Consider the following 22,966-nt stretch of genomic DNA (forward strand, 5'->3'; position numbering starts at 1 on the left):
AGTATCCACATCAGTCACTACAATATTGAAACCTCATGCCATTACATGTTTTTATTTACTTATTTACTGGAAACAACACTCTCTTTTCATCACCTCGCTCCTATTTTTAACTTATAGTATTTATTTACTCTTATTTGTCCATTCTTTTGTTTTCCTCATTTAGCTACTAACACTTAGAGATTAAAAATGAAGAAACAACAACAAAAAACCAAACATATTCAGTTTAGTGCTTGGTAGAATGATTCTGACTGTTAAGCAAATATGGAAAATACACTAGAGTTAATTTATAACTAAGATGAATGACAATGTCTACTTCGATAACGTCATGCATTTTGCAGCTGGATCAAAACATAATATGCTTCAAAATAAAAGCTGAATACTAAAAATTGTGGTTACACTAAAAAAAAATCTTCATTAACAATACTAGGAAGCATACAAAGAAAGTCTGCACCATCAAGAGATGTTTAACCAATGGAATAATGGGACCCAATGTACCACTAAAAAAGTGGATTACTGTAGCCCCAAAGTTGCCTATATAAGACCTTTATTATTAAATGGAATTCTGGAGAGAAAGAGACCTCAATTATTCTTGAGTCTGCAAATCAAATTTCAAAACAAATGAGAGATCAAATACTAGAAAACATAATCATCTCCAAAGTAATAAAAAAAAGTGTCAAAATATTTCATGAATTTTTAAACACTGTCAGATTGGTTTTTAAAGATATGTTAAATGAATGAGTTTAGACAAAGTATAAAGAAACAGCATCTATTAAAGATGAACTATGAATATATGAACTATAAAAAAAGAATAATGAGAATTCATCAGAAAGCCACAAATGAAACTATTAGATCAAATAGGCGACCAATGAACTAAGTCACAAAGGAATAAATGAGGCACTGAACCGATTCACTAAGCCCTGATAAGAATGCATATTTTCGCAAAAACAGAAAGAGTAAAGAAAGGAAAGTGCTATAGCAGATGTCACAGATGTAATCATTGTCCCAAAAGTACATTAGTAAATGAGGGAGATCAAGGAAGATTTAGAAGAACTGGGTAAAGTAATATAAGGAAATGTAAAGAAGCAAGATTAAAGAAGGAAATTGACAATGACTTCATTCACTGAAAATAGAATTGAGGCCTCGGATTGGAAAAATCGCTTTCACTATGGGTGGGATAAATAAAAATTAATCAACACACCAGGCACAGTATGAATACCATAAAACCACAGCAAAAGAAAATAAATGTGCTGTCCTCCAACTTCATACTTGTAGAATATTATGATTAATGGTGAATTAAACCTGTGATTACAAAGGGGATTGAAATTATGTCTTTGTGAAAACTAAAGAAACAAAAAAAGAATGAGGGAGGGAAGTATGATTATTATCTTAAGTCTTTACCTAGGAAATATATAAAATCTATTATCTTTCTGTTAATAAAATTTTTCACAAGTCTTCAAAATAACATACAAATCATAAGCACTAACAAAAGCAATTCTATTCACTACAGATTATGAATCAGCAAAAATAAATATCAGAAGAAAACTGGGCCAGTGAAATTGTTAAGAAAATAGTTTAAATCTGGAATTGCAACATCTACTACACTATGGTGCCCACGTAAAAGAGAAGCAAGCTTTATTTTCAGAACTACAGAGACCAAAGGACAACAAAAGCAAACCATCTATGACAGAGGCAGAAAAATGGGATGTCAAAAACATAGATCGTGAAAAATAATTTCATTAATTTTGACTTAGAATAGAGCTTTTCACATTTGCAAAGCAGAAGGCATTATAAAGAATAAAAAAAAGATTTGGAGGATGGTTGTTTGGCAAATTTTTGTCATATTCTGGGAGAGGATAACGATATTGCATCAACTTTCTTCAGAAGAGAAGTAGATTTGTTAACATGATATGATATTAGTTTCAGACCGGGCAGACTGGGTGGAAGCGACCACCCATCTGCAGAGAAGGATTAGACAGGAAGGATGGAAAACTATCCAACAACCAGATAAACAATTGCTGCTTAAGTTTAGTCTGAGAACAAAACCTTGGCCACACATTTTACAGTAGAACAATCCAGAATCAGGAGAAGGATTTCTATGTGAGCCCGAGTACTTTTCAAAACGTCTCTAAGTGTTTGTGTCCTCTCTGAAATGGAGATTACGGCCCATTTTTCCTGATAGAATTATTGGGAATATTAAATGAGTTGATGCACAAAAGAGGAACCATTAACTCTCATTAGCATTTTTGTTTTCTGATTTTGATATGAGCAAGCAAAACATAAAAATAGAAAACAATGAGGATTTCTGGCAAATACTGATTGCCTGATGACTAATACGATTTACCAAAATGCTACAGGTGAAAGAAAATGCCTACAAGGGGTTTAGGGACGTGTGTGTGTGTGTGTGTCTGTGTGTGTGTGTGTAGACAGAGAGAAAAAAAATAAACATATGCCAATTTTATGGCCAAGAGAGAAGCAATGATAAGTCACTGTTAATTGCATATATTATTTATTCATAGAGGTAAGAAATATAAGAGGTGTACATTTGACCTAGTATCCCTGGGATTAAGTTGTAGATAAAAGGTAATAAATATTTGATATATTCGTATGTCTCCTAAAATTCAATCAGACAGTGCATTCTGCTTACACTTTCTAGCTGAATTTTACTGAATTAAATGTATTTTACCGAGTAAAATACAGATAAAAAAATGAGTGTTTGCTTTTGTGTGTGTGTTCTAACCCATTTAATCAAGTGAATATTTATTCAGTTTTTTAAAGTACAAAAAAAGAGCTGGAGACTTTCCAGATGAAAAATATAGCTCTGGTACTGACACAATGACATAAGCCCATTTTTTCCCTGTTTCTCTCTGTTAATCACACCCGTAAATCATTGAACTGATACAAAAGTCAAACAAAGAAGAACTTTGAAGGGCATTAAGATGTGAAATGGTTTGGGATCCCAGGATGGTAAAAACCACACTATCTGGGTATTTTAAATTCCTACATTCAAGAGAAGCTGATCTGGGTCTGAGCCAGGGTGAGTATGCTCTTGTCCTGTATGAACCAGGAGTGCTTCTGAAAGCAGCAGGTGTGCCAGACATAACACACAGGGATGGAGTCCGCGGACTTGAAATATGAAGTGGCCAGGAAAAACTCCATCTCCCTTTCCACTATGCGTGCTTGTCACTCCCATGACAAGAGCTACAAGATGGAGTCAAGGAAACGTCAGGAAAGGGAGACCAGTAATTGCGACGCAAGTCTCCCAATCTGGGGGGTCTCTTGGGTCTTTCCTCTGAAACCTCCCTGGCAGAGGGAGAGAGAGAAGGAGGAGTCTCCAGCAAGGGGATGCCATTAGAAAAGAGCTAAGCTCAGGAAGTTCTGTCTATCCCAAGTATTCAGAATGGACACCCATAAAGTTGATAGGCCATAGAAAAACCTGCTCCTCCCTTATCTCAACATAACACCAAACATTATATAGACATCAGAATCATAATAAAGGAATGTCATGAAAAACTTTGTTCATAAATTCCAAACTGTCAAAGAAATGGACTAATTTCTTAAAAATCACAAACTCAAAACCTAAAAAAAAAAAAACCTAAAATAAATAATCCTATCAACCCTGATGCCATTAGTGACATTGAAATTGTAAGAAAAATTTTGGAAAACAGAAATCTCCAGACTGAAATGGTTTTCATCCACAATACCATTAACATTTAAACAAACCTAATGCTAATTATAAAGTACAAGAGGAAATACTTTTATACTCACATTATGGTAGTATTATAATATAGCTAAAGAAATAGCAAAAAGCAATAAATAGCAAAAATAATAAATTCTGACAAGGCAATATCTATCATAAATGTAGCAAAAAAGAATTCTAAAATTTAGTAAACTCTACCTGGCAATCTGTAAACATCATCACATACCATAATCAAAAACATTAATTCAGTGTGTATGAAATGGCTCACCATTTGAAAAATTGTAAAAATCATGATTATAGAAAATCTGATAGAAAAAAAAGCTTATAATAAAATGCAACAAATTTTAAGGATAAAAAGTTGTCAGCAAATTAAGAATAAAGAAAGATTAGCTGAAGTTGATGAAGAGCATGTGAAAAAAATTCACATTGAATATCCTATAGGACAAATCCCCTCTCACACACCAAATGAAGCAAAAATGCCCGTATTTACCACTTTCAGGGCCCAGCGCGATACCAATAGCATAGCGGCTAAAGTACTTGCCTTGAACACACCGGGATCCCATATGGGTACCAGCTCTTTTTTTTTTTTTTTTAAGATTTATTTATTTCATTGGAAAGACAGATACACAGAGAGAAGAGACAGAGAGGAAGATCTTCCATCTGATGGTTCACTTCCCAAGTGGCCGCAACGGCTGGAGCTTTGCCAATCCGAAGCCAGGAACCTTCTCTAGGTCTTCCACTTGGGTGCAGGGTCCCAAAGCTTTGGGCCATTATCTACTGCTTTCCCAGGCCACAAGCAGGGAGCTGGAAGTGAAGCGGGGCTGCTGGGATTAGAACCAGCGCCCATATGGGATCCTGGCACATTTAAGGTGAGGACTTGAACTGCTATCACGCCGGGCCCTGTGTACCAGTTCTAATCCCAGCAGCCCAGCTTCCCATCCAGCTCCCTGCTTGTGGCCTGGGAAAGCAGTAGACAATGGCCCAAAGCTTTGGGACCCTACACCCAAGAGGAAGACCTGGAAGAAGCTTCTGGCTCCTGATTTTGGATTGGCTCAGCTCCAGCTGTTGCGGTCACTTCAGGGGTGAACTATCTGACAGAAAATTTTCCTGTCTCTCCTCCTCTCTGAATATCTGCCTTTCCAATAAAAATTTAAAAAACCTTTTTAAGAAATGACCACTTTCATTCAAAATTGTGTTTTGTATTTTAGCCAATGCAATAACGAAAGAAAAATAAAAGACAAATAAGTTGGGTCAAAGTTAAATTGTTTTTATTTGAGATGACGAGACTGCATACAAAATTATAAAAACAAAAAAATCTACAAGCCATCACACGGAGCTAATATAAAGGCATTAGAACTAAGTGAATTCAAAAAAGATGCACGATATTAGATCAAGACAAAAAGTAATTATATTTCTATTCGTAAGCAATTGCCACTCAGAGCAAAATTTACAATAATCAAAAATTATTAATTAGTTACATATTTAACCTAGTGCAGGATCTAGATGCAGAAAATGATGCAGCATTAATGAAATAAATTTTTCACAGACAAATAGCAGTAAGATTTTTAAGGGCTCTTAAGTGTCAGCTAAGTAAAGACATCACTTTCCCCCAAATTGACTTACTTTTTAATGTACTTTCTACCAAAATTTCAGCAAGAATTTTATCGGGATAGTCATGTTTTCTCTAAAATTCTACTGAAAGGTATGGTCCATAAAATAGCTATAATAATCTTGAACTATAATAATCATTTCAAGAAGAGTAAAGTGGGACACATCTCTGTGCTGGTGTTAAGGTTTCCAAGTACTTTACAATAGCTGTAATTGTCAAGACAGTGTAATCTTGGTGGAGAGATAAACACAGAAGCTAACGTTATATAAAAAGAAATCAAAAATTGACCCACACAAATATACTTAGCTAAAATAATACCTGCTAAAATAGAAAAAATTATATATAACTTTGGTGAATTTCTCCAATGTTAGTATCCTGGTTGTGGTATTAGAGTGTAGTTTTCAAAACTCACAATTTGGGAAAATATTCTTTTATAGGTACTGATATACTACTGACTCCCAAAATTTCAAAATTTAATTTCAGAAAATTAAATACAGTTCACTTGGACAATTTACCTAACTGTGCTCACTTATCCTGAACTATTCACTTAATCTACATGAAAATTTCTGAGTTATGAAGCATTTGAAACATGATGTGATTGTCATTCGACATATGTACTTAAAATGTATATAAACCTTTGGCATACAGAATTTTCTACAAGACAATTCTATAAAAATGCACATGTATTATTTTCTATAAATATAAATCAGTGTTTTTCATTAAGTAACAAAAGTTTGTTTTCACAGGGCAGTCATTGTGCTATGAGGATAGAGATGCCATTTGAGATATTAGTATCCTATGTTAGAGAGTCTGGCTTTCAGTCTCTCCTCCACTTCTGATCCACTTTTCTGCTAATGCTCTTGGGAGGCAACAGATAATGGACCAAGTACTTGGAACCCTATTATTTGTGTAGGAGACGCTGACAGAGTTCCAGGCGCCTGGCCTCAACCTTGCCCAGTCCTGGCTGGACATTTGTGAACACTTGGCTAGTGAAGTAAGAGATGGAAGATTTCTGTTTCTCCCTTCCTCTTCCATTTTACCTTTCAAATAAGTAAAATAAGTAAATAAAAATAGTTTAAAAAGGTTCATTTCCTCTGAAAGTGAAAATATGCATTCAAATAATAGTCACTAAATTATTTCTGCTCCTGTAGTCCCTGTGACTAATAAAGTTTAGCACAGAGGTTTTTCTGTGCTCAAAATAAGATACATTTGCATACACTATTTTCAACTAAATGAAGTTTATAATGGCTCAAATGTTCTCTAGAAGTGCTTGTTAGCTCTTCTATGGAATTACTTACTCTATAAAGTTTCTCTTTTTTAAGCATCTATAGGTGACAGATATTTTTCTCTGAGCATTTATTTTGTTTTAATATTTTTAGTGAATTAGAGAAACATGAAGATACAGCGGTATAGATGAGAGAGATAGAGGTTTAGGCAGGAAGGGATATGTCTCACCTAGCAGTTTACTCTCCTGTTGCTCACATTAGTCAAGGCTGAGACAAAACAAATCCAGATGGCAGGAAATCCATTCAGATTTCCAATATAGGAAACAAGAAGTCAGCCACTTGAATAATCACCTGCTGACTGCAGAGTGCACACTCCCAGGAAGCTGGGAATGAGGAGTGGAGTCAGAACTTGAAAGCAGGTACTCTGAAAGGAGATGTGTATACACCAAGCACGTGTCTTAACAGCCAGACAAAATGCTCAATCCTGGACACTTATCTTGAGAGTTAAATGCTTTCATAAAAAGAATATATGTAACTGAATTTTTAATTATGTGCTATGCAAAATTACGTATTGTATGAAAGTGAGTTTAGGGATTTACAAATTAACTGAGAAGTCTTTAACTTAGTCTGTTTGGTAATTACTTTCTGGTTTGGAAGTACCTCTCCATTTATTCTGTAAAAGAAAAATCCATACTTATATGCAACAAATTCATTTTCTGTAGTATCTGCTAAAGACAACTGTTTACTTGACTAACAGGACAGAAGTTAGACATGTCAGGCTATGAATTAGTTTTCTATCTACACATCCATTAAAAGAATCTAACAGTATACTAGCAAATAGAATTTTTGTTCTATTTTTTTCCATTGTTACTCTGTTTTCTGTTATTCTGAGAATACCCTCAACACAGAATGTATTTGAAATATAATCAAGAAGTCAATTACAAGGGAATTATAAAACATGTACTTAGATCATGTTTTATGAAAAAAAAGTATATGCTATGGTGCAGTGGGTTAACCTGTCACCTGTAACTTCTGCATCCCATATTATAGCATGGTTCCAATGCTGGCTACTCCACTTCTGATTCAAGTCCCTGCTACTGTTCCTGGGAAGCAGTGCACAGTGTCTCAAGATTGTGAAACCCTGTCACCCCGGCGTAAGACTCAGATGGCACTTCCAGGCTCCTATCTGTGCCCTGATTTACCTCTAGTTTCTGCAAGCATTTGGACAGGGAGTAAGTGGATGGAGTAATAGCTCTGTCTCTGTCACTCTGCCTTAGGAGTAAATAAATACACAATTTAAAACATATATTTCTGAGAATTGTGATTTTGAAAGAAGTTTTGCAGAGCAGATATTAATGAGTGACATTATTTAACACATACATGATTCATAATAGCAACTGCATCATTCAGATGTCATAGTGTTTTCAAATATACATATTTGAAGTGAGGCTACCTTCCTTAATATATATAATGAAGTCCAGGGATACAAGCTGATAAATGAAGGTTGGTGGTGAACATAGATGAACTTAGGTGAACATGATGCTTCTACTTAATTATCACTTAACATAACACCTAGCTTTAATGCCAAATTAATTTTTTGTTTTGACAAATTTGAATTATAATCAGTCAAAATCCAGTTATGTTACAAAACAGGAAGAAGTCTTGGACTCAGGGTTTTAGGCCTTGAATGGCTGCTGGTCAGTTAGAGGCCTTGGGCCTCAGCTTCCTACTTTTGTATGATAGCAGATAAATTTATGGTCTCAGTACCTACAAGCTCTCATTACACAAATGAAAAATCACAGTGGTCCAAAATTAAGTGATTTTATGAGAGAGGGAGGGGATAGGTTTTAATCATAATTTTAAAAATATGATTTGTCCTAAAAATCTAGAAATATTTTAATGTTTATTTGAAAGGCAGTTGCCCAGAAAAAAAGGATGGAGAGAGGGAAAGAGATCCTCCATCTGCTGCTTCACTCTCAAAATGACCACAATGCTCAGAGATAAGCATATATGAAGCCAGGAACCAGCAGCCTCCTCCAGGTCTCCCACATTGGTATAGGGGCCCAAGAACTTGAGCTATTTCATATCGCTTTTCCAGGCTTTAAGCAGAGAGCTGGATCGAAAGTAGAACAGCCAGGACAAGAACCAGTGCCCATACAAGAAATGCTGCAGGCAGAGGCTTAATCTATACTACACTATGGCACAGTTCCCCAAAATCTAGAAATTGATATCATATAGCAGTAAGAGTACTCCAAGAAATACATTTGAAAAAACTGAGAAATCTGAGTTCAGCTTCTTGATATAAATTAATGTATTTTGAAATTATAAACACTCTAATTTTCCTGTTAAGAAGAAAAGCTGATCACTTAATCAATGTTTAATTGCAACAAGGGAGTAAACTGCTTCCTTGACAAAAATGCAAAGAGCAGGGTGGGTGACATCGAAGGTTTAGATTCACTATAAATCTGTGCTATAGGAAGGTCATGCCAAGGCTAGTAGCTCAGGGAAAGTCAAAGGTGAATGTTTACATTCAAATATCGTGTCCTGGCCTTGAACGCGCCAGGATTCCATATGGGCGCCGGTTCCTTTCCCTGCAGCTCCACTTCCCATCCAGCTCCCTGCTTGTGGCCTAGGAAAGCAGTCGAGGACGGCCCAAAGTTTTGTGACCCTGCACCCGCGTGGGAGACCTGGAAGAGGTTCCTGGTTCCCAGCTTCGGACCTGCAAGCACCGGCCATTGCGGTCATTGGGGAGTGACTCATCGGACGGAAGATCTTCCTCTGTCTCTCCTCCTCTCGGTATATCTGACTTTGTAATGAAAAATAAATAAATCTTAAAAAAAAATCAAATATCATCCTGTTACCTCTTGAAGTACATTATAAGAGTGTTTTGAAGGCCCAATGCAATAGCTCAGTGGCCTGTGGCCTGAGAAAGCAGTTGAGGATGGGCCAAAGCCTTGGGATCTGTGCCTGTAATAGACCAGGGGATAGCTCCTGGCTCCCAGCTTCAGACTGGCTCAGCTCCGGCTCAATATTGTGGCCACTTGTGAAATGAACTAGTAGACAGAAGAACTTTCTGTCTCTGCCTCTCTGTAAACCTGACTTTCTAATAAAAATAAAATTAACCTTTAAAAAAAGTGTTTTGAAAAAAATCTAGGGAGTGCTTTGAAGAATCACACACACAAATAACTATTAAAAGGAAGACTGAATACTATTTAGATAGGAAGAAAAAATTTCTTGTACCCTAGGCAAACTCCAAATATGACATGGTTCAGCTTACTTATTTATTTGCATCACAGAATGTGTTTATTTTGAAGGATTGCCTAATCAAAGTATTAAGGATTTTTCTGATTTTTTTTCATAAATTTTTATGGACAAGGAATATGGGATCCTGTTGCAAATACAAATTGTCAATTAACAATTATGCGAGATGACACCAAAACAAGATTTTACCTGTTAATAGGGCAAAGGAAAGATGTGTTTCTCTCACAGAAACTTAAAAATGCTGTTGAAATGTAAGGATTTTTTTGAAGATTCTATTGATATTTCTAAAAATATATATACCAAACTAAACACATATGGCAAGGAAGTCAGAATTTAAGTTTTTACATTTTGCATGAAAATCTTTGAGTTTTTCTTTGTCTTGGAACAAACGATTTCTTCACAAAACACTTATGAAGGCAAAATTAATTTATTAATTAACCTCATGTTATTTTATCGCTATAAAAGCAGATTTGATTTACGGGCTCTGAAGATCTTTTCCGTCTGTTTGCCAACCTTCCTCCTTCACCTCTCTCCTCTACCACTAGGCTGTTCCTTTCTTCTAAACGAGTGGGTTTGCTTCTTTAGTTCTCTTTCTTTCTCTCACATGTACACACATATGTATACACACACCCAAGTTCATTCTTACAACACGCACTGAAATGACCTTTCTTCTCAACTGCACCACTACTGAAAGAAATATCTGGGATTTTTTCTTACCAATTCCAGTAGGAAATTTTAGTTTAGGAATGTTATAAAGTAAGACTTAAGTGTCAAAGACTGGAAACAATTGCTATAAATACTTGGTAAAGATTTGTGTGAAATGTCTGCTTCTCTAAAAATCTTCCCATTCATGTGAAAATATTACTTTAGGATAGGCCCATTAAACTTTACAAACAGAGTGAGAGAGAGAATCAGAGAGAACATGGACACACTGGAATTAAATTTATTCCAGTATTCCTAGATAATGGTATAAAATCACTTCTAATCACAAATTAAACATATGTTCTATTTTGAGCTAATGTTGCCTGAGAAATACAAACTTTAATTCATTTTAGAACTGAAACTAAAGCCACACATACTAAAAACACCCTAGTGAACACTTTCAAATAAGGATTGAATAAAATAAATTCATCTAACCATGGCCTATTTTAGTGCACAGATCTGTACATCAAACATTTGTCTCTATGATTTTCATGCAGCAAACATTTTTGTGTCTTTGACCCTTGAGATTTCTGCGCTGCTTAGCATGCAGCTAAATTGCATTCAAACAACATTTGCATATGTAGTATGATTTGGTAGACTAAATCCCGAGATGCTGCTCTCCAAAAAAACAAGCTCTGTGTTTACTTGTAAATTTACTGACGTCATATGCTTTAAATACAAAAAAAAAAAAAAAAGTGAAACCTTCTCCTTTGGAGATATATAAGAATAGATTTATCTTCAAATATCTGAATGATATTTACAGAAACTCCTTGCTTTTTCTTTTTAGTCTAAGTGAGAGCTGCTGATACTGAAAGATGAAATCTAACAATAAGAGACTCCATGAATTTCCGTTTTCAGGGTAAGCTTCACTTTTGATGAGTATGAAGTGGGGAAACAGGGAAAAAACAAACTGAAAGCCAATCTATTTGCTATTTACAAGCCAAATTGTGATCTTTAAGTCAATAGTATTCAAAGTAAAATATAGCTCAGCTGGATATTACTATGAATACAAAGAAATACAGTCACACATGACATATCCACATCTTGGTCAATAATGGGATATTGATATAGATTAGATAGAGATAGAGATAAATACACAACTAAATGTCCTAAACATGTATTTCCCATATTGTGAGCCAAAATTAACAAACACATGAATAAAATAAATAAAAACCTGGGTCAGTAGGAAATTATGTTTGACTTAGGGAAAAAATGCAACCAGACTAATTTAATGGCATAATTTAAATGAGGAAAGCAGAAGACCATTTTCAACAATTAGAAGGCTGAAAGCATTGTTTGGAGGTAGGGGTTATTTTTAGCAGTAGTACTTTGGTGCTCAAATACAACAAGATGTATGGTGGAAGTGCAATGAAACATGCAAATTTTAGATGTGCAGAACCGTGGAAGCAGAAAGTTGGTGTTTGTTACCACACGTGAGCTTTGGAGGGAGTAGTGCGAATGCTTGACCGGAACAGTCATGTCTCATAGCCTATGGTCATGGTTGTTTCACTTCCACTGTAACAGCAAACTGCTTTTCCATTAAATTATGCAAATTTATTTCAGAAGCTGAGGTCTATGGAGCCATAGAAGATGAGGATAAGTATGTGGTGTTTTTATTTCTATCAAAGGCTCTCCTCCACCAATTTTAAGAATTGTATATGAGAGATGTTAGAGCTTCAAGGAGGGTAGGCGATCTGCCTTTGATTGCAGGTTGTATCATACAGCAGAAATAAAAACATCTTTAATAGCTCGTGTATCTAGAGAAGCCTGGAAGTAAGTTTAGAGACTATATAATTATTTTAACCAGCTTGGCAATGATATAAGACAAAATATGTTTTAGCAAGAAGTTTGAGAATTCTATTACCTACAGCGTCTCATTATTCAATATTGTCAATAACCAAGTTTGAAATACAATAGTATTAGTTATCACATTATTACTCAAGCCAATGTTTTAGTATATGATAGCTAAAATAAATGGACATCTCTATTTTTGTAAAGCTTTGCCAAGTCCTTAAATATACAGCATTTGAAGCCACGTTTTGAATCCAGGAAGTCAGGATTCAAACCTAGTGTCCTCCACTAAGACACTCACAACTTCTCATTCCATACTTCAGTACTTGATAAGACACAATAATCCTTAAAATGTGAGCAGTTACAATTTGTTTATAAATGAAAAAAGTTTTTGCCAAATCATATTTAGGCATGAGGGGGATGACAGATTTGCAAAAATGGGAGGTAAGAGAGATAAATCCATTTTTTGGTAAATTTCAAATTTTAAAACACGTAATCATTTGCTTTAATAAGTTATTGTGTCATGCTAGTCTCATATTTGACCCAGCCATAATGCATCTTTGCCCATGTCCACCATGCTTCCAAAATTGACTTAACCTGCCAGGAGAAGATGTCAGGGCCTCTTACTGTACACATTAACCTCTGCTGAAAAACTTTAGAGGAATTTAGAACATTTATTTTCATCTTGACACTAATTTCAACTGAAAATTTGGGAAAAACAGTTTGCCTTCCAAAGCCCTCAGCTGTTTCAACTTGAAACTCATATTGTATAAGAAATTCTCTAGCTTTAAAGTTATTGCTTATGCAGTGCTAAAAATTCTTCAATAGCATCTCATTGCATTAACCAAAAGATGCCAAATTTTTTTTACAGTTTTAAAGCTTACCTCCTTCCTATCAATCACATCGTTTCCTTATTTAAAGAAAAACTAAGATGTACTGACTCGTACCTTAACTGCACGCATTACAATATTTCACTTGAAGTGTCAAGTATTCCTAAGTCCTTACCTTCCTTTCAAATATGGATCCATCAACTGCCCTCGTACAGTTTTTTTATTGGTATAAAGGCATTATTGTAAGCTATAATTGCTGTGTTGTCTTTGTTATGTCAGAACCTAGTACTTTTTTTTCTCATGGTGCGTTAGTATCCTTTATCAAGTATCTCTCCATCCCTCCTATCACCTGCCAAATCTAGCAATCAGTACTCCAGTTTCAGATTGAAAATATTTTCATTTTGGCTTCCACATATGATAACGGGCCTGTGGTACTTATTTTTCTCTATCTGGCCTATTTCAGTTAACATACTGAATTTCACTTCCATTAATTTTGTTGCAAATGTCAGGATTTCTTCTTTTAAAGGTTGAAAAATATTACATTGTGAGAATGTATACCACGTTTTGTTTATTCATTCACCCACTCATGGACTCCTAAATTCATTTCACTCCCTGGCCATTGTGAATAATGCAGCAACTAACATGGGAGTGCTTTGTCTCATTTACTTATTGTGTTCCTTTACAGATATCCTTAACAGCAGCATAGTTGAGTCATATGAAATATCTATCTTTGGGGTCTTTTTCCATTTCTTTAAAACCATCAGCTACTTCTTGCCAGACAACCTGCATGGCATTCCTCCTAACTTGCGAGCTCTATACTTTTCCTTTCTCAATCTTGTTTAGACCACAATTGATAAACTCTTCAGAGCTCTACTCAGGAGTTCTGGTGGAAGCCTTCCTGCTGAGCTCCTACTATGTCATCTACCCTGTGTAACTTTTTGTAACATGTACAGCGTTTATGTAGCAATTATAATTATTTGATTAGCAATTAGACAACAAGCATAGGTGCTTCCATGAAGGATGTGACAGATGCTCCAAGAGCAATTATATATCTTCAACATTTAATACTGTTTTCACACTAAGTGCTTAACAAATGTTTTCACATAACTAAGTGAATAAATTAAAAAAATAGACCATTTTAAAATAATGTATGTAGCCTTCTTTAGAGTGACAATATTTCTTACAAAAACAGTGTTTTCCCTGTTGTGACCTCTGTTGTCCATCTAATACAAAACAGAAACAGTCGTTGAGTGTGTTAATTTTTTATCTATCTCATGTATAAACAGCATTTTCAGCAGAAACTGTAAATAGTTCTCAAAGGAACAAAAGTACTAACAGTCTTTAATGCCATGTCACAAAGAAAAAGCATTATCCCTCAAAAGAAGTATTTTCTTTTTAGAAACAAATAAATGTGAAATTAAAACCATATATTCCCAAAAAATCACTTTAAAAATATATTAAAAATTATGAATGTTCTCAGCTCCTAAATTAAGTGTCTGCATACCTTATAAAACACAAAGGGATAGAAGAAGGAACAGGGCATAAGTTAATATCAGAAGAAAAATATGCTATTTCTTATTTCCTATGAGGCGGAGAACTGAATGCCATATGTTTCACCCTCATACATGACAGAACTAGTATCTCTTTCTTGCTTAATTTACACTTATATGTAAAAAATCCACAGGATTCATTTTCATTTTGGTGTCTATGTTTGCAGTTTGCCAATGTGCAAATTAACAAATTTCTAGTGCATGGGGTTTCTTCCTTCCCAAACCATCTCTTTTTCTCTTCTCTGTGTTAGAAATCCAATGGTGCATAATTTTGAAATTTCATCACCAGAAGTTCAGCTTCACATCTACACAAGGAGTGTTACAAAAAGAGCCTGGCTTCAGTGTCTTAACTCATCAATTGCATAGGCAACAGTAGGACTGCTCAAAGGAAGCAAGGTCCAGTCTCACATTTGGATGACCGCATCACTGCTGTCATCTGCAAATACTACCCAATCTAGATATTCCCTAGTAATTACAATGGGAAGGGCAACTTTATTTAAAAGGAATAGATAAGGTGATCCCTTTGTTTTCAGAGTCTCTATTGTTTGTTCCAGCCTTGTAACCTTTTGAATATGGTGGTCTTTTCCACAAGTTGTAGAATGAGCTCTAGTTATTTGCTCTTTTTAAATATTTTGGAAATTTCAGATAGTTTTACATCGGACAACATCCAGACACTCAGTTTTACATGACTTATTCTATCTCTACTCTTCCATAAGAGAGGATGCTAATCAATAACGTTCAAAATATAAAGGAGAAACAGTAAGTAAAGCCATTGTCAAAATCAAAGCAGAGAATCATGCACGACTCTGGCTACTGCTGTCTAGGGGCGAAGTATTCAAGATTGCTACAGGTGTATTATCAATGTTTCATCAGAATGTCTGCAACTCCAATGAACAGCATAGAATTCCACTTGGAATACTTCCTAACAGCTTTCATAATTGAATAGCCAACCCATGTCAAACATTCCAAGCAAAGGTCTCTGTCAGTGGCTTTGATATCAAATCCGCATGTTCTATATTAAAAGAGACATGCTTCTAGTACTCTCTAGATTAATACCTTGTTTGACAAAATATATATCACAGAAAAAGAAAATGTCCTTGATAACTGAACAGCATTACATTAGAGCATTGACTAATGGTGTTAACCTAATGGCAAACAGGATTCAGCCTTATCTGTGATGGTTTATTATTCCCATCATCAAACCTATTTTAAGGATATTCAAAAGCTGTTCTATGCAGGCAAGAATTAGTATTTGCTTGAAAATCTACACAGGATCATAATTTCAGTCACTAATGCATTTCACTAGAAACCTATACAAAGTAGGTAATAAGGAGTTTATGGAAAGCTACCACTTATTGTTGGCCATAAAATATTTATTTTTATTCACTAGAATATTATAACATTGTTCTTTGTCTTTTTCAAAGTGAATTATCATTTATGTAGTATTGCTGACATAAAATAGTGCTGTTAATTTTGTATGTGTTGAACGAAGTGCCCTCTGGATTTGGATTTTATTGAGACTTTAATGTCTCCTGATCTTTTTCAAAAACGATCGTGTTAAACCATTTCCAGTATTCTTTTTCTGTCAAAATCTTTTATAGAAAATCTTCAATCTTATTTTCAAATACATTCATAATATCTTCTGTTTTAATAAATGATGTGTTAGAAGAATAAAGGAGCTTTACAGATAATATGACATAAAATACCATTTTAGAGACTTCAAAATTTAAAGTAGTGTGAGTTCATTAACTCTTCATTCTCCAAAGAACCATTAATTTCCTTTTCTCTAGTTCATACAGTGATGTTTACTATGAGATTTGTAATAGCTCAAATAAACTATTTGTACATGCATTTAGAAATTAATTAATTAATTAATTTGTTTAAGATGTAGAGAGAGGGCACCTGGGTAATCATTCATTCCCCAGATGCTCATATTGGCATGAGAACTGGATGAGATGAGATGAGAACTGGAAACTCAGTCCGTGTCTCTCACACAGGGGTGATGGGAACCCACTGCTCCTATCTCTCAGGGTCTAGTGAAATTTTTAAACATTCAGTATTGCCTAGTTTTTGTAAGACAGGCTCAAATATCTCCTATCTTTGAAAGATCACAAAAGATTGAACAAGAGACAAATTAACATTGAAAGAAATAACAGAATGAATTAAATTTCCCAAAAACTGCATTTTTGTGGATAATGCCTTCACTGTTCTGAGAGGGTAGCTTTAATGTAAGTAATTGAATTTCATGTTATAATAACATACAATCATTTTAATTATTGAAACTGATATCTAGATTTGTGGGGAATGGGCTACAACATAAATGAAATTTTGAAAGCAATGTTGCCATTTTAATGTATAATTTTCCAGAAGTAATTTACTAGTATTTTCCTGATTTTGGAAAGGAGCAAGTTTTCATGAAGTCAGATTTTAAGACTGTGAGCAACCAAGCTATACTCTGATAAGTAAACAAATTTATTCAATTATAAAATGCTAAAAAATACACTTACAGAATCTATAACAAATTATGCTTTTTGTAATTTTGTGTGTTATTTTATGTATTGGAGAGGCAGAGAGACAAATACAGAAATTTCCCATTGGCTATTTCAACTCCAAATGACCACAAATAGCAAGTGTAGGCCAGGTTGAAGCTGAAAGTTGTGAACTCATTAAAAGCCACCCAGGTGGGCTGTGTGAACCAGATTATATGAGTCATCTCCAGATGCATTGCAGGGTATATATTAACAAGAAACTGTGATAATGTAATTGGAAGTAGAACCCAAACTTCACCTACGTATTCTGATATGAGATGTAGATATCACTGGAATTTCACCTACTAGACCAAATGCCAACCTCAGCAGTTATTTTTACAATTTTTTCCCTTAGTTTAAAGGATTTATTTATATATTCAGGTGTCCATCAAAACTACAAACCTATTTCACAATCAAATCTGGCTTCAAAATTTCTAATGATGAACTATCAATCAGTTCAATATAAAATGGTTTCCTGTGATATCAGAAAGAGCTAGTAATTTGAAAGTATTAACTTAAACCACATAGAGCTACGATGGCTCTCATCTACTCCTGTCATTAGCCATATCTTAATATACCTGGTACTCACTGTACCTTGATGACATAAATGGAATCCTTTTAGTATTAACTACATGGAAAATAAATGTCCATTTAAGTGTCAATGACAATAAAAAATAGAAAATATTTTAAAATATTATAAAAATAATAAAAATATTCTTAAAAAGAATATTGTAAGAGTAAAACATGACTTACCTGAATTTATAGCAAATAATACAGAAAATAAAGGAAGGAATCAATGGAAAGCAAGCAAAAGGAAAGAAAATTAACAAATCATAATACCAGAAGCACAAACTACTTTTTATTGCATAGTGCAACATTTGCACAGGGCTTCAGCAATTGTATTCTAGTACATATGCATGTATGGATATATATATCCATACACATTTTTGGTTTGTTGCTTAGTCTCCTGTGCACAATACAGTGATGCACATCACTCCTGAGAACTTGCAAGACCTATTCTTAAATCTCCAAATCACAGATAAAAGCACACTTTGAAATTTTCAGTGATAATGGAAGCAGGCAGAACAGTCTCAAAGATCTCTTGAATGAATAATGAGGAAAAGGAGTAACATCACAAAGTTCTGCAGTTCCACAGTGCACTGCAACAGGATTAATGCAAACTAGTCATTTTTTGTGTCTCATTTAAATACAAGAATCTATTTCTATCTTTAATCTTCTAATTTCACGAAATTAGATGTAAAACTCTCTTTATTCATTAAAGGTACAGAATGATCAAAAGAATAGAAATTTTCATCACAAAGCTAATTGCATTGTCAAATGACCTCATACATAATGAATCATTAAAAGTGATCTATTCTGTAATAATTGTGTGCTGCTAAAGGTTAAAATAGCTTTCACATGTGGAAAAAGAAATTGTAATTGAAATAAATTCCAGCTTTATATTGCGTTTGCCAACTATGAAATTGCTAGATGATATTTGGGTTTTATAAACTTTATCTAATAAATATGAGGATATTTTATGCGCTGGAAAAAAAATCTCCCATGACATAAACATTCTGAGATTGATATGAAGCAAATTTTTAGAATACCATCAGCATTGATTTTGGGTAATTAGCTCTTTCAGATGACTGATCTTTAATTACAGTAGCTCAACAATAGTTATTTCACTCCCAGATAATCAAGTTTCAAGTAGTGGAAATCTTTTTATTTACATCATGCTTCCAGAAATGACTTCTTCCAGCATTTTTTTGCAAATTCAAGAAATTTCAATTTGTTTATGCATGTATAAGCTAGCACCCAGAATAAAATATTCAGGACACACTGTGAATTGGAATTCAGCCATTTTTTTCATAAAAAATATCTACATTAAACAGAAATAGGTCCCAAAGGAACAAAATCAAATTCATATTAGCCCATGAGACATACTGACTTTTCTTAAAGAAATGAAAGTGAAGTAAGGTAAGAAGGAAAAACAAAATTATGAATAGTAATTGGAATTACAAGATCATGAGGCTACTAAATGTTCATAAATAATCAATTCTCAGCATCCCTTGAGTAGGAAATTAAAGGATGTCACACAATAATTGCCTAATAATAAAGTTTTATCCAAACTGAAATTCAATAATCTTGAGGAGCCTCAATTCCCAGCATTTATTTTCCAGTTCAAGTGATTCCTGATAATCATAAAGTGTGATTGCTGTTACTGCTTTGCGGTGAATCAGAAAAGTATACAGTGATTATGCTAATAATATGATGTTGAGGCTTAAGAGTAGAGTGTGAGTGTTTCATGGCTTAATCCCAATAACCAAGGTCATTCCATTTAAGGTGAGTGAGCAATAGTCTAAAAAGTGGAGGAAGACTCTTCTATCTCACGGTATATAGGAATGACTGAAGCAACTATTTAGCATTGCAAAAGAGCACTGCAACCAGTGCCAATATTCAGGTTAAGAGATGTCTCAATCACACAATGATAAGAAAACAAAATTTTCAAAAGGTCACAGGATAGCATTTAAATTAAAGATTTTAAGTTCTGATAGAAAAAATAATTTTGCTAATGATTAGATGAAGTATCCATAGTCTAAATGGATTTGGTTTCACAAGTTAATGTTTTCCAAGTTTGCAAAACAATCCTTGCCACCAAATGAATACATATAGTAGATTCTCAAGATATTCAATTGAATATTTTATAAATCAGGATATAAAATTTCACATACTGCATTTTAAACTAAAAGACCCATTTAAAAATACACAAAGACACACTTGTACACACACTAAACTTTAAGAAGAAAAACTTTTGATTAAGAGAGCATGTTTAATGAAGCAGATTCCTCGCAATCTGGCCTTGTCCTCACCTTTTGCAACCTTAATCTTCACTCTAGTCACACTGTGTCACCATATTCCCTTACCTTTAGCCCTCTTATGACTCTGTTATATTTGCATATGTCATACCCTCTCTTAACTATTCTCTGCTTTTCACATGAAAATATCTTACCCATATGCAAAAGTCAGATCAGCCCACCAGAGAAGCACAGGAAAATGCATGAAACAACCTCTTAGAACAATGAATGTCATGCTTTGTGGTCTTTCTTTTTGCCAAGCAATTCTCTTGCTCACCATGTATGATCACTTATACAGAGCATTGTTAATATTCTCACTGTCTCAGTACATTTTCCGTTGTTGTAACAAAATGCCTGAGACTAGATTATTTTGTGAAGAAAACAGATTTATTTACCACACCATTTTGTAAGCTGAACTGATGAGAAACTCCTTCTATTCTGTATGTTTTGAAGATGTTATAATTACCTCACAATATGGCAGACACTCTTACACTGCAGGAATATGTGTAGGAGTGGCCAATAGCACCTTCCAAAGAGAGGGCACCAGAAGTGCTCAATATGCCTGGGAGGGTCAATGCTGGTTCTCTTGTAATAATTCACTCTCGAAGTAATTAACAGTGTTATGCCACAGTGTATTCAATCTTTTTCTTGGATGGGACTCCAAATACTTAATAATCTCCTGATAAACTGCACCTTTCAACCATGATCAACTGGGAACAAGCCTCTAACATAGGACCATTTATTCAACAAATCATACCCAAACCATAGCATTTTACATGCTAAATAAAGCATTGGGATATTCAATGTCTCCACCTCAACTTGGTCATTGTCTGAAGGTCAAGAAAGTAATTGTATTTTATGTTATAACTGAGAATGATTTTAGATATGTTTTGAAAGACTCAAGGATGAATTAAAATATTAAATAATAAATAAAATGGGTGAAACATTGTGATGACTTAACTGGCGGAAAAGTAAGCCTTGCAAAAAAAAATAAAAAACCAGCTTTGTTTAAGGATCTTATAAAAAAAAGATATGTGAAGAATTAAGGGATCATTTTATAAATCCATGAGAGATTTAACTCCCTCTTGACTAATATTCGTAAATATTTCAATGAACATATCCCATAAACAAATCTGCCAGAGTGACGATCTGTATGTAAGAATACTATGTAATAAGTGCTTAAAAAAACTGTCTAATGAATTGGAGAATCTTGGGTTCTGGTGAAGCATATTGGGCATTGATTGGGAGGCACATTCAAGGTATACAGTTCTTGGTATTTCACAACAAAGGCATGAAAAATGTTGTATCTTGGGTTCTTGTTTATAACATACAATAGGGTATGACTATAAAATATTATCTTCTAAGTGGCAGATAGAAACACTTAATACTTTAGAAATACAAAAATGGTAGATGATTGGATAAGCTAGTAGTAAAGAATATGCACCATTTATTGATATAGTAGAAAACAGCAGTAGTAAAAAAGTGAATCTAATAAGTCAACAACTAACTTTTAAGTCCAACAGTTCATATTTTTAATTGAAATAGTTTATATTTACAATGATCAATATTAAGAAATGTCTATTGTCTAATATATGCTGAAAAAATAATTCTAGGATTTATGCTACAAAAGTAAAGAATAAAATCTCGGCCTTTATATACTTTACATTCCATTGTATAAATCTAAAAAAAAGGAGAAAATATTGTATGCAGTAAGAATTTCAGAGTGTGGGGTAGGATATAGCATGGGCTAGTACTACTATTATGACAGACAGCAATGACTATAAAGTTGGACAATCAGGCAAACTTCTCCATATTTTAGCCTTGTGAACTATGGGAAAAGTCATATATTTTCTATGGCTCAGTGTTCTAGTCTGTAAAATGTGCACAGTTGAATATTTCCAGAATTGTGTTAGAAGCTTAAATACATACATATATATTTATGTTACGTATATATTCAAAAACTGTCAAATAAATTTAACTATTAAAATTAAAAAATCTATTCCCATTCATAATCACAACAGATGACCTTAACAAAATTTATGTCTGAAGTTCAGTCGACATTCAATGTTTGAGATAAATTACAAAGAAAAAAATGTGTATTTTTCTTGACAGATGTGATTTCTTCAATAACATCTAAACCACAGTATTGAAACATTAGCTATTGGCCTAAATTAACTAAAATGAAAACTAAGACAAAACTTTAAAACACAAGAAACATTAATGTGATAGAAATGTCATTCTACATCAGTACGGAACAATAATTTCTTCAATAAATGAAAGCCAAGTAAAACCGAGCATGTGTGATACCGCAAAGATAACATAACACTGAATATAGAATCAATATAAGCAAACTGAAATGACAACATCAAATCCTTGACATTTCTGACAATGCAGTTTATTTTATTATTTACTTTGGAATTTTGTTTACAGATAACCATTACAACTATAAATATAAGAATAGTTCACTGAGAGTAGGAAATGAGGATTCTATGAACTTAAGCCATTGTCAAAAGTTCGTGTGCAAGATTTGAAAGTTTGATGTGCAAGATCTGATAGCTGGCTCCCTATAAACACTGAAAGTTAGGTTAACAGCAATTCTGTTTAATCGACATAAGTCCTCCTTTATGGTGTGCTGTGTTAAACTGCTACTGAAACCCAGCCATTCCAAATCAGATTCAAATCCTGCCAACCATACTTCTGATTCAGCTCACTTCTAACATTCCTAGGAAGGAAGCAAAGGATATCTAAAGCAAGTGTTTGCGTCCCTGACTCTTATGTGAGAGACCAGAATGGAGTTCCTGGCACATGGCTCTTGGTTTTAGACTGGCTAAGTCCTGGCTGTTTTGGCAATTTGGAGACTGAACCTGTAGATGAAAGATCTCTCTGTGCCTTTCCCCTCTCTGTTGCTCTGCCT

The sequence above is a fragment of the Ochotona princeps genome, chromosome 11 (genome assembly GCF_030435755.1).
Source record: "Ochotona princeps isolate mOchPri1 chromosome 11, mOchPri1.hap1, whole genome shotgun sequence".
NCBI lineage: Eukaryota > Metazoa > Chordata > Mammalia > Lagomorpha > Ochotonidae > Ochotona > Ochotona princeps.